The sequence below is a fragment of the Haliotis asinina genome, chromosome 11 (genome assembly GCF_037392515.1).
Source record: "Haliotis asinina isolate JCU_RB_2024 chromosome 11, JCU_Hal_asi_v2, whole genome shotgun sequence".
Lineage (NCBI taxonomy): Eukaryota > Metazoa > Mollusca > Gastropoda > Lepetellida > Haliotidae > Haliotis > Haliotis asinina.
The window spans coordinates 26,341,409-26,359,080 of NC_090290.1; the positions used below are offsets into that span (position 1 = coordinate 26,341,409).

The window sequence follows — 17,672 nt, forward strand, 5'->3', positions numbered from 1 at the left end:
GACCTCAGCTGCAGTACTTTTTAGAAAGTGGTCTCATGTAACAGCTGCTATATATGACATTGTACTTTCCGGTACAGTACTGGTCCTAGTAGTTTGGGGTTGAAACCCACTTGTTCTTCAAGCCCACATCTAGAATTAGGCCTCAAATCAATCAGCACTCCAACTCAGCGGTGTCAAGCATTCCACCACCGAGGCCTCCACAAACACGGAAGTGTGACCCTTGACAGGGCAGACCAGCGCAGGCCACTGCTTCCTTCACTGAAAGTTTTCATAACACAAAGTGGTCAGATTTATACAAGCTAATATTTTGGATTACACCTTCTCAGATTCTAGTATCTTGGGTTGTTGTTATTAATTTGGTTAGATCGCTGACTCTGTATCCTCGTGATTTGCTGCCTAGCACTACTAGTTAAATATCAACAGTCGGGGGTGCAGCAATTTTGCACATAAGATATTGAACAATTGTGCTTAAAATTATTGGAAGAATCAGGGGGTTCGTTGATAGTGTACATGATATGTAAGGGGTCACTTACCATGTACATAAATTTTAGATTTGTACATGCTTCTGCATAAAATTCATCATCACCCATCCACCTACACAGCCCACATTTCCCACCCTTACCACAAATAATGAACGCTCCCTCAGATATGTAATATGTTGCGAGCTTACGAGGAATCGCCTTAGGCACGTAAATTACACGACATGTCGTTTGTGCAGAGCGAAATGGCAGTGTAGACCACCTACGACCAAAGAGTCAACCATATTTATTGTACCAAAGGCTTGGACTTATACATATGTTACAAAAATTAGTAACATGTGTTCCAAACAGTGAATTAAGTTAAAGGCAAAAACGTACTTTACAAATAGTGAGTTAAGATGGGTCTACAAAACTTTATATCAAACTATTACCTTTAATAATATCATAATTGATATAGTATGACAACTTACATGATGGTCAGTTGATGAAAGAAGTAGTTTTAAAGCAAATGAAGGTGGCTTACACCATTGGTGTTCAGTTATATATTTCGTGCTCACGTCTTCGCGAAAGGGACATGTACAAAATGGATTTCATTGCACATTTGCTTACATCTTACAAGACTTCTATGACAAACCTGAGTTAAAAGCATACTAGCATCACTAATTGACTTGCCTAAAGATACCAAACCGTTTTCTTACATAGGAGGCACATGTCACATGTCAACGTTGTCCAAATGAACAAACATGTTGTGAAACGTTTTAGGTAATGTGTTTTTTATTTACACAACATTATTATACAACCAGAATTTTATACATCGAATACTGTAAACAGCCAAATTTTCGCGACCGTTTAATTTTCGCGAACTTCGAGTCAAACTTCATGACGAATAATAACACGCGATAATATAGATATATCATACACTCTATTCAGGTAAGTCAACAACACAAAAACAATACAGGTGTCACTGCCCAATCACGTGTCACCGCTGGGGTAATCTGGATTAACACGACTCAGTCACGTTCTATTTTCACTGCTCTGGCACCTAATTAAAAAGGATTAATTCTGAAATCAATTATATTAATTTGTTGTTAGATCACTTCGCAAATCTGTTTATTTTATAACAGCTCAAAGGTCACGCATCTGCGTGCCGTGTGAAAACATTCAGAGACGCCCCTGTAACAAGATCACCTCGCGAAAATAAGAAGGCTAGTAATACTAGTATGGACATTTATATACAGGGGATACCTCCCACAATCACCATTCACCGTACAATTATGTGTAGATGGTCCAACATTTACACATGCCTTACTGGCCGTCAGTTGTATTTCTTCTATGCATTCTGCGGAATCTCGGATTTTTACAGTCAAATCGTTTAAAGTAAAAATAAAGGGCATCAGCACAAAATTCATACAAAATAGATAAAAGATACGCAAGTGGTTTTTGAGTGATTGAATGATAATTCAGTAACAAATGCTTTCCAATTCATAGTAGATGTAAACTTGATACTAAGATAAGTATAATGATCAGAGACAATTAAAGACTGGTTATCAAAAGACCATCTTCCTTTGGAAGATATCCGGCCACCTTTTCTAAATATAACACATATTTAACTGCTTTGAGAGGCATGTTTAGAAGTTGGTGAATCAACGATACAAGAAGCTGTATCAAAACGTCGCTCCACCCAAATAAAGAAGTTGCTCATCCATAAAGTTTTGTCATTATCTGATTATATAACACATATTTGTTTTTATCGGGATTAACTGATCCATCCTATGTTTTAGTATACCATTCTAAAATATTCAAATGAGTTTGAAGTACATCAAATAAAAGAATCAAACGTTCTAAAAGATCTGGAAACATGTGAATGCCATACTTACCATTTTCGATAATGTCGTAGTACCGAGCCAGTGTTGCTTTACCAGTACCACAATTTAGAACGATTGATAGACTCAAATACTGACGGAAATCAACAAATGCTGTACATAGTTTACGCTTACGAAGGGTTAGATATTTCTAAAGTGATGCAAATAGTTTAGAGAGATGATCAAGTGTTGAATGTTTCAAGGGAAATTCATCTAAACGTACCATATGTGTATGCCCACACATATGTTATTCAGACCGTATATCCACACATACGCTACCCAGACCCTGTGTCAATACACGTATTATCTAGACTTTATGTCAATACGTCTTACACAGACTGTATGTCAGAACAAGCGCTATCCAGACCGTCTGTCAACACATGTGTTATGAAGACTGTATGCCCACACGTGTTATCTTGACTGTATGCCCACATATACGTTATGAAGACTGTATGCCCACATATGCGTTATGAAGACTGTATGTTCACATATGCATTATGAAGACTGTATGCCCACATATGCGTTATGAAGACTGTATGCCCACACATGCGTTATGAAGACTGTATGTCCACACATGTGTTATCTAGACTGTATGCCCACATATGCGTTATGAAGACTGTATGCCCACACATGCATTATGAAGACTGTATGTTCACATATGCGTTATGAAGACTGTATGCCCACACATGCATTATGAAGACTGTATGCCCACACATGCGTTATGAAGACTGTATGCCTACATATGCGTTATGAAGGCTGTATGCCCACACAGGTGTTATCTAGACTGTATGAACACATATGCGTTATGAAGACTGTATGCCCACACATGTGTTCTGAAGACTGTATGTTCACACATGCGTTATGAAGACTGTATGCCCACACATGCGTTATGAAGATTGTATGCACACACATGCGTGATGAAGACAGTATGTCCACGCGCGTGATATCCAGCTGTATGTCCACCTATGTGTTCTGAAGACTGTATGCCCACGTATGCGTTATCCAGACTGTCTATCTACACTGTAGAGGGGTGACTGTACGAATCATCGTGCAGAAACACGCCGAGAAACATAACACACCAAACAGAAATGTCACTCCTCTGCAGTGTCACTTCAGTGTACCTGGTATATTGAGATAGAAATAGTTACACATCACCCAAGCCTTGGATCTAGCTATAGTTAATCGTTCATACCATTTGACATATTCACTATAATTAACACCCATACTTGTCCAAACTTTCCAAGCGCTGTTCCCAAAGGCATTGCATCAGGGGATCGCCACGTGATACTTGTAAGTTTTCTTTTGTCATCAAGCAGCACCACTACTTTTTAAGAGAGAGCAACAGACATAGAAACTAAGAAGTCCATACAAAGAAATATTTCTCCAAATAGATAACATAATTTTGAGATTCTTAGGATATTAAAACAGTGACAGTTTCGTATTTCATGAAAACTTTCTTGGCATTACTTTCAATGTAAAAACATTTGTGGCGCCCCCTGGTTGTCCCTTGGTTGCCCCTGCCTGTCCCCTGTTGGTGACCCCTCGCTGTCCCCTGATGGTGACTCCTGGTTGTACCTTGGTTGCCCCCTGGCTGTCCCCTGGTAGTGGTCCCTGGCTGTTCCCTGATATTGACCCCTGGCAGTCCCCGTTCGGTGATCCCTCGTGTTCCTTGGTTGCGCCCTGGCTGTTCCCTGGTGGTGACTCCTGGTTGTTCCTTAGTGGTGACCCCTGGTTGTTCCCTAGTGGTGACCCCTGGCTGCCCCGAGGAGATGAAAGAATTGGGTCTTCTTTGTTATTTAAGATGAAACTAGTTAAGTATAAGTTAATATTGGCCTTTTCTTTCAAGGAGTGATTGCTGAGAACGTAATGAACCATGTTTAATGTATTCCTGTTTTTGCGCGTAGGATTGGTTTAGCATGTTGCAAAGGAATTTTAAGGAATGACATGCTTAATATCATTTGACCCAAGTTTTCGTGCCAAGCGGAATCAAATCTGCAGTGTTAGTGTAAAAATCGTCGAGGTGCGTTAGCGTGCGGTGAAGTGAATGTATGTCTGTATGTAAGTGAGAGACTCGTCCAGCGCCTGGCTACACAATCCGGCTAAATATAACCTCTAGCACTCCGGCAGTGGGAATCACCCTTTATTGGACTGCGCCATGCTGCCTATTTCAACATAATTTAGTAATCGGTTGTTATATTATTGTCTTGTTTCAACACACTAATGGTCATCCCGTGCACCTATACCTGTTCACGGACAAGGTAAGATTGTCTCTGCATTTCTGCATAAAATTGCTTGTCATGTTTCTTTTATGCCATATCTTACCTTATAAGGAATTCACATAACTGCTTTGTTACTTTCACTTGGCGGTCAAATGCTGGGTATGTCTGCAGGAATTTAGTTTTGATGTTTGTGTTGCCTACTGCTTAAAGACGAACGTTGTTTTATTGTAACACCAAACTCATGATGCCATACTTTGCTTTAACAACAATTTCTTCCTACACTGAAACCGGATTGATGACGTGTGGTGGACGTTTTGTATTATTCATAGAGTGTTTGTGCACTTTTACGGGGTCATTCATATACACGTTCGTCAATATTAAGTACCGTCTTATGTTTAGAATAGCTACCCATCATCGGGTAAATTGTATATCTGTTCTGTGTCTTAGTGCATCTTTAGATGCTGTTCAAGGTCACCTGCTGTGTGCCTCCATGCCTTCAACCATCAGTTCCTGACAATCGAATCAACCCTACAAGTAGATAACCCAAATATTTACCGTCCAAGTAGCAATGAATCTGTTTCTTCAAAGAAATATTCCAGTTTTGCAGATCTCAATCTCTTTACCAAGCCAGAAAGCATATCTTTACCTACAGTGTAAAAATTAACACGATAATGTTCACACCAGCTAATGGAGCTCTATACAATTCAACCAATAGTACATTCCTTATTGCAGACCGGACACTGCTGGACGCTACACTAACTCCTAATTATCAGATTAGGATTTAGTTACTCCTAAAGTCTTTACTTTCCACAAACTTCCCTACCTGCAGGCTCTGCTTTCTACAGACATAATCCACTGCCTGCGGGCTCTTCAATCTACAGACACAACCAACGACCTTTTGTCCCTTCCATCTACACACACAACCCACTACCTGCAGTCTCTTCTATCTACAAACACAACCCATTACGTGCATACTCTGCTATCTACAAACACAACCACTACCTGCAGGCGTTGCTATCTGCAAACAGAACCTACTACATGCAGTCTCTGGTCTCTACAAATACAACCACTGCTTGGAGTCTCTGTTATCTTCAAACACAGCCCACTGCCTGCAGTCTCTGCTATCTACAGACCCAACCCACAACCTGCAGCCTCTGCTGTTTACAGACACAACCCACTACCCGTAGGCTCTGCTATCTACAGACACAACCCACAACCTGCAGACCCTGTTATCTACAAACACAACCACTACCTGCAGGCTCTGTTATCTACAAACAGACTACACTGCATACTGTCTTTGCTAACTACAAACACAACACACTACCTACAGGCTCTATTATCTACAAACACAACCACTACCTGCAGGCTCTGTTATCTACAAACACAACCACTACCTGCAGGCTCTGTTATCTACAAACACAACCACTACCTGCAGGCTCTGTTATCTACAAACACAACCACTACCTGCAGGCTCTGTTATCTACAAACACAACCACTACCTGCAGGCTCTGTTATCTACAAACACAACCACTACCTGCAGGCACTACTATCTACAAACACAACCACTACCTGCAGGCACTACTATCTACAAACACAACCACTACCTGCAGGCACTACTATCTACTACGGCACCCGCACGTGTGGCCTAGTATCGTCGCCCATGTAAGTATGGCCAATCAACAGCTTTGGACACACAGCTGACAGTCATGGAGACTCACGTACAATCAACAGGTTTGGATACACAGCTGACAGTCATGGAGACTCACGTACAATCAACAGGTTTGGACACACAGCTGACAGTCATGGAGACTCACGTACAATCAACAGGTTTGGATACACAGCTGACAGTCATGGAGACTCACGTACAATCAACAGGTTTGGACACACAGCTGACAGTCATGGAGACTCACGTACAATCAACAGGTTTGGATACACAGCTGACAGTCATGGAGACTCACGTACAATCAACTGGTTTGAACACGTTTCCCGTGGCTTTGGAGATACATAAAATAAATAAGAAGTTCTTTATGACGAAAGTATACATGACGCGAAACTGAGGCACACTCGAATACATGAATCCCAGTGCTCATAAAATCAGACAGGACGATCCGTTCCCTCAGACAAATATCTCTCACTTGTGCTTGTTTACGTTCCACATACCTTTCAAACATTTTTTTCGAATAGGAAGCAATTTGTAGCCCAGCCTTGACCTAATCCAGTATCAGTGGCACCAGTCCCTCTACTGAATGTATCTATTTATGGAATGTAACTGACTGGAGTGTAATGCATGTGCAAGAGCCTACCTCTACATCTGAGAGCGAACAACGTTCACTATATGTGAACACTCCTGCCACCTACCATTACAACACCAAATGTAGCTGCGGTCCTTTCTTGGTTGCATACAGGTTGTATGTTCTTTGACTTTATTGTGTCATGGTAACAGTCAGCAGTTGCAGTGGAATCTCAGTCATGTTTTGTACTGAAATCAGAGTTGCATGTCTTTGTTTTGTACAGGAAAATATCGGGCTTTGGCTGTTCTAGAAGTTGTATGGTGCAACTTCTTAAACTCCGAAAGGCTCAAATTCTCTCTTTCTTTTTGAAAAAGACATTACCCGAGAGGTCCATTTTTGACTTGGCTTAGGCTTGGCTTAGACTTGGCTTAGTTACATAAATAGTCAACCACAGTTTTGATCACTATTGATGTATGGCATACTCCGTTATGAGGCCACCAGCCCACACACATAGTACCGGTATGTTACTATGAACGAAAATATCGAGCTCCGTAGGAACTTATGAAATCCCCAATTTAACTATTTGGATAACTTGACGCACTTGATATTCCGATGTGCATATACATTTGTATCTGCGGCGCCAAACACGAGTTTGGCGAAAGGAAATATTTCCTCCCAACAGTGGACCCGTCTGGTTCTATACCTGCCAAATGTAGACGATTAAATTTAATATCAGTTTTCCGCATACAAAAAAGCAATATAGGGATTACAATACTCTTTGAGCTTTTCCATATTGATTGCAATCATTTTAAAATAGAAAAAGAACAAATTTCTGTTTCTTTTTCTGACATTTTAGTTACATCAAAGTAATGTTGTACCTTTGGAGAAGAGCTACCTCAGTTTCGCAATCACATTTCCTAATCTGAAATTTAACATCCGGGGTTAAATCTCCGCACCTCGCCACAGTATTCAGGGTCTGGCATACAAGACCCAATAAGTATATTGTTAAAAAAACTGGGAAATGTGTTTATTCAATAAATACATATTTAGTCACAGTATGAGCTGCATAATTGTTGGAAGTTGCCGTTACATAACGTATTCATATTTCAATACTTGGCTACCTTTTCAAGCATGTTCCCCAAGTTTTTTGTGTATAATACCATGAACCTGATGAGAAAACTATACATCCAGCTGTACATATAACTTGATACCATTTCCACATATTCAGTGCTCTTTTTCATTTTGCAATCAGGGATCAATGAATATTGTAAGTGTATTAAAAGGAAGAAGTTCATCAGTCGATATTAGTTCAGATACCTAATTATGCTTTTTTGTAAAGTTTATGCGTGACCTTGCATTCTGGCAAACTTGTTGACGGTCGAAGGGAAAGGTAATAGTGCTTTTGTGGAGGGTGGAAGATAAAGTGGAAGTTCTGTGATCATGCAACATCTAATTCAGGTTGCTCTTCGGGTGTTAGATGTAACAGATATTGCCTCAAGCCGTTTTATATTATTTCTGATCTTCATAAAGTAACATGCACAAACATTCCACAGAGTTTTCATCGACATATCTAATTACCTGATGATCCTTATTTGATGACATGCAATTTTGCAGAGTGTAATTACACTTTCCAAAAGGTGAATCAGTGATCACACCTAAGTCTTCCAGTGACCACAGTCTGACAAGATTTCACCTGGTGCTTTGTTAATATCTAGTTTATATTGAATGTCATTAACACTGAGGAATATTATGCTTGTCTTTGTCAGCATCCGGAGTTTACTTTAAAACGGATTAGGTGTGACTGTTCCATCCAAGTAGGTGTCGGGAGCACTCCAGTCTTAGAGGGCGCCCTGCTTTGAAATTGAGCAGAAGATTGGATAAAGACGATATTTGTAGTGTAGGAATCATGTGTGGAATCAGTTGCTTTTAGTTTTGCTTTTAGTTTTGGTTATTTCGCTTTAGTTTTGGTCACGTAATTGAAAAAAGCACTTTAAGCATTTACAACGACAATGACTCCAAACGTCTAATTCTGAAAGCCAGTTCAGCTCCTTGGGGTTAGAGGCCATGATATCAGGCAAAACTGACTACATTTGTCATACCGTCAGTGACTGAGTTTAGCTTTACACCGTTTTAAGCAATATTCTAGCAGTATCGGAGGACATCAAGCCATGACTTAAGGCTGCAGAAAACATTACTTGTATTATTTGACCACGTGAGGAAGACGTTTTGTACCAGGTAGGTTTTACTTTTTATATCAAACTGTTGCATTTATAAATGTTTCATTGAAGAGGCAAAGTCTGGGAATTTGGATGGAATGGGCGAGTCTTAGACTTACATCTTCTGATGAGTTAAATACTAGTAATGTTATGTGCGATCGCTCCTATTACTCCAGAACAGCATTTACAGTTGCCATGTTAAATTCACGAGTTTGCCATTTGTTTCCGGATGTACATGGCCGTACTAGCTCAGTTACTCATGACACAGCCGTTTGTGATGGATGCATCGCTCATAAAACAACATCCGCATCACCAGAACTTAGTGAAGATGGACCATCTCCGTCAGAGTATATCATCAAAGTGTCGAGAAGTGGAGTTATCTATGTGTCATGGCACCCAAGCCTGAATTCCTAACTATGTCGCGCCGACTTGTAAACGAGTCGCCCCCATGCCAAGAAACGATGACTGTACAAAAAGAATTTATGGAGGTGTATATGTGAGTAAGATCGATCTTTTTTGCTTTTGTACGTACAAAGAACAAGAAGGTCATGCGAATCGGTACAACGCACCTCTATATTTGAAACAAACACTGAACACTCACACTTCGATTCCAAAGGGAGAAAATTGATAACGGCAGACAAATGATACACGAGGACTATGGCAGCTTGAAACTTCCGAAGTGCACCATGTAAAGTTTACTTATTGCTGCAACCTGAGGCTTACCAACACAATCACACACTGAAGTTTGTCAAATGTTTCATCTTGACGTTTTACCGATTGTGTCAGCTTCAAGCTCGCTGGCAGGGTCAGGCTGAAGTTTCGCGACTCTGTCGCCTCCATGTTTGCCAACTGTGTCGCTTTAAAGTTTGCAACATGCATCATTTCGTGGTTTACCAACTGTGCCACTGTGAGGTATGCCTGAAGATTTTGTATGGTTGTACATGCTTAAGATAGACCGATTTTTTTCAAGTAACGCCAGATACTTATTTCAAGAGGCACGGCCATGGACGGAGGCAACGTTAGAACCACTGTGGACACCACTCTCTAATTGTGTCTCGTGAACACTTAGCGTTCAGGTGGAAGATATATGCATCTCACCATGTATGTGAGCTTTAAACATGATGAAAAGAAATGAAAAACAGCGGTACATGTGATAACGCAGGTAGGCATAACGAATAGGAGAAATGTACTTGATTTGGTTCAGATGATAAGAGCTACATGCACACTTTTTAAAGGCCATCCACTGAAAGTGAGTTTATCTTTTAATAGTCTGTTAATGGGATATTAGAGAATAGAACATTTTGAAGAGCCGGAGCCCACGAAAATTTCTCCATGTGGTGTAGGTGCGACTGTACACAGATCAGATCACTTGAAGGGCATAGGTAGCATACCTGTTGCAGCTTAACAGTAACCACTGCTGTGCCTGTGTATTCCAAGAATCTCATCAGATCAGTGCACTATCACAAACCACAACCAGCGTTCTCCTCAAGCCGCGCTTCACTATACACTGCAGAGATGAAGCCGACAAGACCGTCGCTATATTCAAGAGAAATCGCTCGACTGTACGGGTATATGATGAACATGGATGAATAAATCACTATCTGGTATTATACCAAGGGTTGTGAGGAAGGTGTGCCTATCTTACTTAACCGGTTTACAAACACATGCAAAGGCTGCTAAACATTTTACCTGAAGAACAACTCGGGAACATGATAAAGGTTTATAAAAGGAGTTGCACCAGCAGTTGACTTCAATTTGCGGTGCGGTGTCGCGCGTTTGTGTATTTGTTATCGATAGGGTCGTTATAACTACACAAACTAGGATGTGAGATTTGTTCTACATATTATGCCAGACATTATACCTTTCCGTTTGTTTCACTACATAATCATGAGTGCGTAGATATTAGGCATTTCCCAATTGTCTTTAATTACATAAACAGAGAAGCGTTATAAGAAATGTTTGATAAATATGTTCATGTTAAACGTCGTGTCTACAACATGATCTTCGCGGGAATCGTTAGAAATGCCAACCTGGCGAAATAGAAGCCAGCGTTCTGCAGTACCTGCATAACTGCAAAGCCAGGTTCATCCCATAGGAAATTGCACCCATTTCCGGAAGGGCGAACCTCCACATCGCAATATTTCCTAGGTCACTCGGCAAACGGGGGCGAACTCATTTTCGTCAAAGACGAGAATAAAATTCCACGTAATTCAGAGGAATGGTTTGGGTATTGTGTTCTCGCTATGACGTAACAGGGCCAACGACGCCTTTGCAAATAATGGGCTTTAGGATGCCGGATCCCACGGGGAGAGGTGGCACCAATCAGGCTGTCCCATTAGACGCCCGACACCAGCTCAACCAGTAGAGTAATGGCTTTTCATACTTGCAAACGGTTCTTCTCAAACCTTTTATGTGCAACACTGCAAATATTTCAGACATATTGTTCTACGTATTGAACGTTTTCAGCATGTTCCTAACAGACAATATCTGGAAACGATTACCTCATATATCGTGTTCTTTTAGTCTTGAAGGAAGACATTCCTCAACCATTACATTGCGAGATCTCGTTCGCATTTTCTCGGAACATCATTTCCACAAGTGATTCCTATTTAATGCAATATTTTGTCACAAAATGTACATAATATCATAACGTCTCGCCTCCGCCAGCTTCCCTTGATGAACTATCAATGGATGCTGCTGTATGAAGTGATAATATAATCGTCTGTTTGTCTTCGGTACTTTAAAGGGAGTGGTTGGTAGCATATAAACAGGCACCGATAATTGTAGTAGACAGAAAATGGTTTGCAGGTTATATTGTCATATCGTGTACTGTACGTAGAACAGATGGAGATGTTTCATCTCATATCATTGTGCGCTTCATAATGCTTACCTTTATCTAATCGTTCATCGTTACATGTAATGTTTCAAGTCATATAATGATCCGAGTGTCTGTAACTGAAATGTTTCACACCATATCGGGGTCCATCTCAGGTGTTGTTATGTGTTTCTTCATATCCGGGTCCATCTTAGTTGTTGTAATGTTTTACTTCATATCCGGGTCCATCTTAGTTGTTGTAATGTTTTACTTCATATCCGGGTCCATCTTAGTTGTTGTAATGTTTTACTTTATATCCGGGTCCATCGTAGCGGTTGTAATGTTTTACTTCATATCCGGGTCCATCTTAGCGGTTGTAATGTTTTACTTGATATCGGGGTCCATCTTAGCAGTTGCAATCTTTTACTTCATATCGGGGTCCATCTTAGTTGTTGTAATGTTTTACTTGATATCGGGGTCCATCTTAGTCGTAGTGTTTTACGTCATTCCGCCTATCTGCATGTGCCTGTCTCTCCATCAACGCTTGGCTTACGTTCAAGAAGGCTTGCTGCCTAACATTTAGTTAAATTATTAACCGTAACTACACACACACACACACACACACACACACACACACACACACACACACACACACACACACACACACACACACACGCACACACACACGCACACACACACGCACACACACACGCACACACACACGCACACACAGAGAATGTTTGGTAAGAAAAACATGTAGGTGAAGATCCTTGTCGTACACAGACACACACAGACACAGAGAGAGACAGAGACACACAGAGACACAGACAGACAGACAGACAGTCAGACAGACAGATAAACAGACAGAGAATGTTTGGTAAAAAAAGTGAAACATGTAGGAGAAGACCGTGTCGTAATACACACACACACACACACACACACACACACACACACCTACTTTTTTTCAATAGTGTGCACGTCCCCTTTCTCAAAAACCTGTATCGTATAACAATTGCGTAGATCGGTGTCAAAAAGTATACAAAAAAATTAAAGAATTTAAGTTCAATATGCACAAAAGTGTAGGTGTCAAACGCAATACGTGACATCAAATTTCATGCAAAGTGCTGTGCTATATGTTTACTCAGAGATATTTTGGTAACTTTTCAGATATCTTAAAATTAATGCAAGTTTATGCTATGCACTGTTACCGATTTCGTTAGTATATACATGGAACATCTGTTCGCCATGTTTGTTTCTCTCGATAGATTTGCTTGTAATCAGTATTGTCTTTGTCGTCGTCGAGTAAACATCTATGTTTTTGTATATCTGCGCTGAGTTTCATGTGGGCCTGAAGACCTTACAATATACTTCCCAGTACTTGACTGTAATCACTTTTAGCTTGAAAACGGTACACGAAAATCCACCGAGAGATCGCTTTATTAGCAATGTCAGTTGTAATGTTTATCATGGTCCGTGTCAGTTGTAATGTTTATCATGGTCCATGTCAGTTGTAATGTTTATCATGGTCCATGTCAGTTGCAATGTTTATCGGGGTCCATGTCAGTTGTAATGTTTATCATGGTCCATTTCAGTTGTGATGTTTATCATGGTCTATGTCAGTTGTGATGTTTATTGGGATCCATTTCAGTTGTAATGTTTACTGGGGTCCATGTCAGTTGCAAATGTTTATCGGGGTCCATGTCAGTTGTGATGTTTATCATGGCCCATGTCAGTTGTGATGTTTATCATGGCCCATGTCAGTTGTGATGTTTATCATAGTCCATGTCAGTTGTGATGTTCATCGGGGTCCATGTCAGTTGTAATGGTTATCATGGTCCATGTCAGTTGTGATGTTTATCGGGGTCCATGTCAGTTGTAATGCTTATCGGGGTCCATGTCAGTTGTGATATTTATCATGGTCCATGTCAGTTGTGATGTTCATCGGGGTCCATGTCAGTTGTAATGGTTATCATGGTCCATGTCAGTTGTAATGCTTATCATGGTCCATGTCAGTTGTGATATTTATCATGGTCCATGTCAGTTGTGATGTTCATCGGGGTCCATGTCAGTTTTAATGGTTATCATGGTCCATGTCAGTTGTAATGTTTATCGGGGTCCATGTCAGTTGTGATGGTTATCATGGTCCATGTCAGTTGTGATGTTTATCGGGGTCCATGTCAGTTGTAATGCTTATCGGGGTCCATGTCAGTTGTGATATTTATCATGGTCCATGTCAGTTGTGATGTTCATCGGGGTCCATGTCAGTTGTAATGGTTATCATGGTCCATGTCAGTTGTAATGTTTATCGGGGTCCATGTCAGTTGTGATATTTATCATGGTCCATGTCAGTTGTAAAGTTTATCGGGGTCCATGTCAGTTGTAAAGATTATCGGGGTCCATGTCAGTTGTAATGTTTATCATGGTCCATGTCAGTTGTAATATTTACCATGGTCCATGTCAGTTGTAATGGTTATCATGGTCCATGTCAGTTGTAATGGTTATCATGGTCCATGTCAGTTGTGATGTTCATCGGGGTCCATGTCAGTTGTAATGGTTATCATGGTCCATGTCAGTTGTGATGTTCATCGGGGTCTATGTCAGTTGTAATGCTTATCGGGGTCCATGTCAGTTGTAATGTTTATCGGGGTCCATGTCAGTTGTAATGTTTATCATGGTTCATGTCAGTTGTGATGTTCATCGGGGTCCATGTCAGTTGTAGTGCTTATCATGGTCCATGTCAGTTGTAATGCTTATCATGGTCCATGTCAGTTGCAATGTTTATCGGGGTCCATGTCAGTTGTAATGTTTATGATGGTCCATGTCAGTTGTGATGTTCATCGGGGTCCATGTCAGTTGTGATGGTTATCATGGTCCATGTCAGTTGTGATGTTTATCGGGGTCCATGTCAGTTGTGATGGTTATCATGGTCCATGTCAGTTGTGATGTTCATCGGGGTCTATGTCAGTTGTGATGTTCATCGGGGTCCATGTCAGTTGTAATGTTTATCATGGTCCATGTCAGTTGTGATGCTCATCGGGGTCCATGTTAGTTGTGATGGTTATCATGGTCCATGTCAGTTGTGATGTTCATCGGGGTCTATGTCAGTTGTGATGTTCATCGGGGTCTATGTCAGTTGTGATATTTATCGGGGTCCATGTCAGTTGTAATGGTTATCATGGTTCATGTCAGTTGTAATGTTTATCATGGTCCATGTCAGTTGTAATGTTTATCATGGTCCATGTCAGTTGTGATGTTTATCGGGGTCCATGTCAGTTGTGATGGTTATCATGGTCCATGTCAGTTGTGATGTTCATCGGGGTCTATGTCAGTTGTGATGTTCATCGGGGTCCATGTCAGTTGTGATGGTTATCATGGTCCATGTCAGTTGCAAATGTTTATCATGGTCCATGTCAGTTGTGATGTTCATCGGGGTCCATGTCAGTTGTGATGGTTATCATGGTCCATGTCAGTTGCAAATGTTTATCATGGTCCATGTCAGTTGTGATGTTTATCGGGGTCCATGTCAGTTGTAATGGTTATCATGGTTTATGTCAGTTGTGATGTTCATCGGGGTCCATGTCAGTTGTGATGTTCATCGGGGTCTATGTCAGTTGTGATGTTCATCGGGGTCTATGTCAGTTGTGATGTTCATCGGGGTCCATGTCAGTTGTGATGGTTATCATGGTCCATGTCAGTTGCAAATGTTTATCATGGTCCATGTCAGTTGTGATGTTTATCGGGGTCCATGTCAGTTGTGATGGTTATCATGGTTTATGTCAGTTGTGATGTTCATCGGGGTCTATGTCAGTTGTGATGTTCATCGGGGTCTATGTCAGTTGTGATGTTCATCGGGGTCCATGTCAGTTGTGATGTTCATCGGGGTCTATGTCAGTTGTGATGGTTATCATGGTCCATGTCAGTTGCAAATGTTTATCATGGTCCATGTCAGTTGTGATGTTCATCGGGGTCCATGTCAGTTGTGATGGTTATCATGGTCCATGTCAGTTGCAAATGTTTATCATGGTCCATGTCAGTTGTGATGTTTATCGGGGTCCATGTCAGTTGTGATGGTTATCATGGTTTATGTCAGTTGTGATGTTCATCGGGGTCTATGTCAGTTGTGGTGCTTATCATGGTCCATGTCAGTTGTAATGCTTATTGCGGTCCATGTCAGTTGTGATGTTTATTGGGGTCCATATCAGTTGTGATGTTCATCGGGGTCCATGTCAGTTGTGATGGTTATCATGGTCCATGTCAGTTGCAAATGTTTATCATGGTCCATGTCAGTTGTAATGTTTATCGGGGTCCATGTCAGTTGTAATGTTTATCGGGGTCCATGTCAGTTGTAATGTTTATCATGGTCCATGTCAGTTGTGATGTTCATCGGGGTCCATGTCAGTTGTAATGCTTATAATGGTCCATGTCAGTTGTGATGTTTATCGGGGTCCATGTCAGTTGTAATGCTTATCGGGGTCCATGTCAGTTGTGATGTTCATCGGGGTCCATGTCAGTTGTAATGCTTATCGGGGTCCATGTCAGTTGTGATGTTTATTGGGGTCCATGTCAGTTGTGATATTTGTCGGGGTCCATGTCAGTTGTAATGGTTATCATGGTCCATGTCAGTTGTGATGTTCATCGGGGTCCATGTCAGTTGTAATGCTTATCGGGGTCCATTTCTGTAGTGATGTTTCACTTATATCAGTCCAGTGTTAGTTGCATAATAACTGATGAAAACTCTAATGACTTGAAGGTACTTTGAAAGTTGGCTCTCAGATGCCATACCTCTTGCTATTGTGTGTACATGTGTATCAAATATATTATTTTGTTGTGTGCGGATGATGCGATACTTATTTCTTGGCGAAACCCAGAAACAACTTCAAAATTGTGAGCATTACAATCGCTAAAAGGCTGTTCACATTTTGACATAATCTAGAAACCACATAATCCCCGTATAGGTTGTCATCGCGTGTATTTCAACTCTTCAAATTATACAACTATCTTAATCTCTATAACAATAATGTATGGATATCTCACATAAAAATATTTTAAACAGTTGTGGCCTATCTCATGTATTTGAAAACCCCTGTTGTGTTTGTAAACAGAGGCTAGCTTCAATGGTTGAAACAACTCTTACAGATCATTTTATACAGAAATGGAGGGAAGATATACATGTAAGTTCATACGGTAAAATTATAAATTGTTCAAAAATCTGCCGTCGTTTGAAAAATACCTTCTTACCAACAGAGACTGGCCACTGGAAAAATATACCAAGAATAAACAGAAATTGTTATCTTTGTAACTCACTGGCGATAGCAGACGAATTTCGCTACCTATTTTAATGTTCGTTTTTTTGACAGCATAAGATCCCAGTATATCCCTACTTATTACAGCACATGGACGAATCTCGCAAAAATGAAACTACTGTTTACCTGAGATGATTATTCACTTGTTAAGAATATTTCAGCATTTATAAGAACTATCAATAACATCGTAAAGGATAAAACACTAGTATATTCATTGTCACCAAGTGATCATAATGATTTATCGTTTATATGATGACTTTATTTGTACTGTTCCTGTACCACCAATAGCGGTTTGTCGGAATAAATATTGAATTGAACTGAATTGACAAAGATGATGCTAAAACGTAAAACTGGAGGAAATGTTTCATTTGAACCTATATCCCACGCATTATTTCTACAAATGATACAAGTCCAAAACCTGCACTTTGTGATGAAAGATCCTGAATTCAAACGTATGTTGACAACTACAGCCTAGTCAACAAAACTGTATATCAACATGAGTTGGTCATCGCTGATCAGGCATCAGCAGATGTGTGCAGTTGTGTCT

At 40.5% G+C, this 17,672-nt stretch overlaps 1 protein-coding gene across 1 annotated transcript in view; it reads left to right on the top strand.

The window, feature by feature from the left end:
* Positions 1 to 4,472: 4,472 nt before the first annotated feature.
* LOC137255945 (inhibin beta A chain-like) overlaps positions 4,473 to 17,672 on the top strand; it is an 80,414-nt gene continuing 67,214 nt past the window's right edge. The window contains exon 1 of the transcript XR_010954540.1: positions 4,473 to 4,599. The gene's annotated coding sequence lies outside the window, so the exon portion shown is untranslated. The remainder of the gene's footprint in view (positions 4,600 to 17,672) is intronic.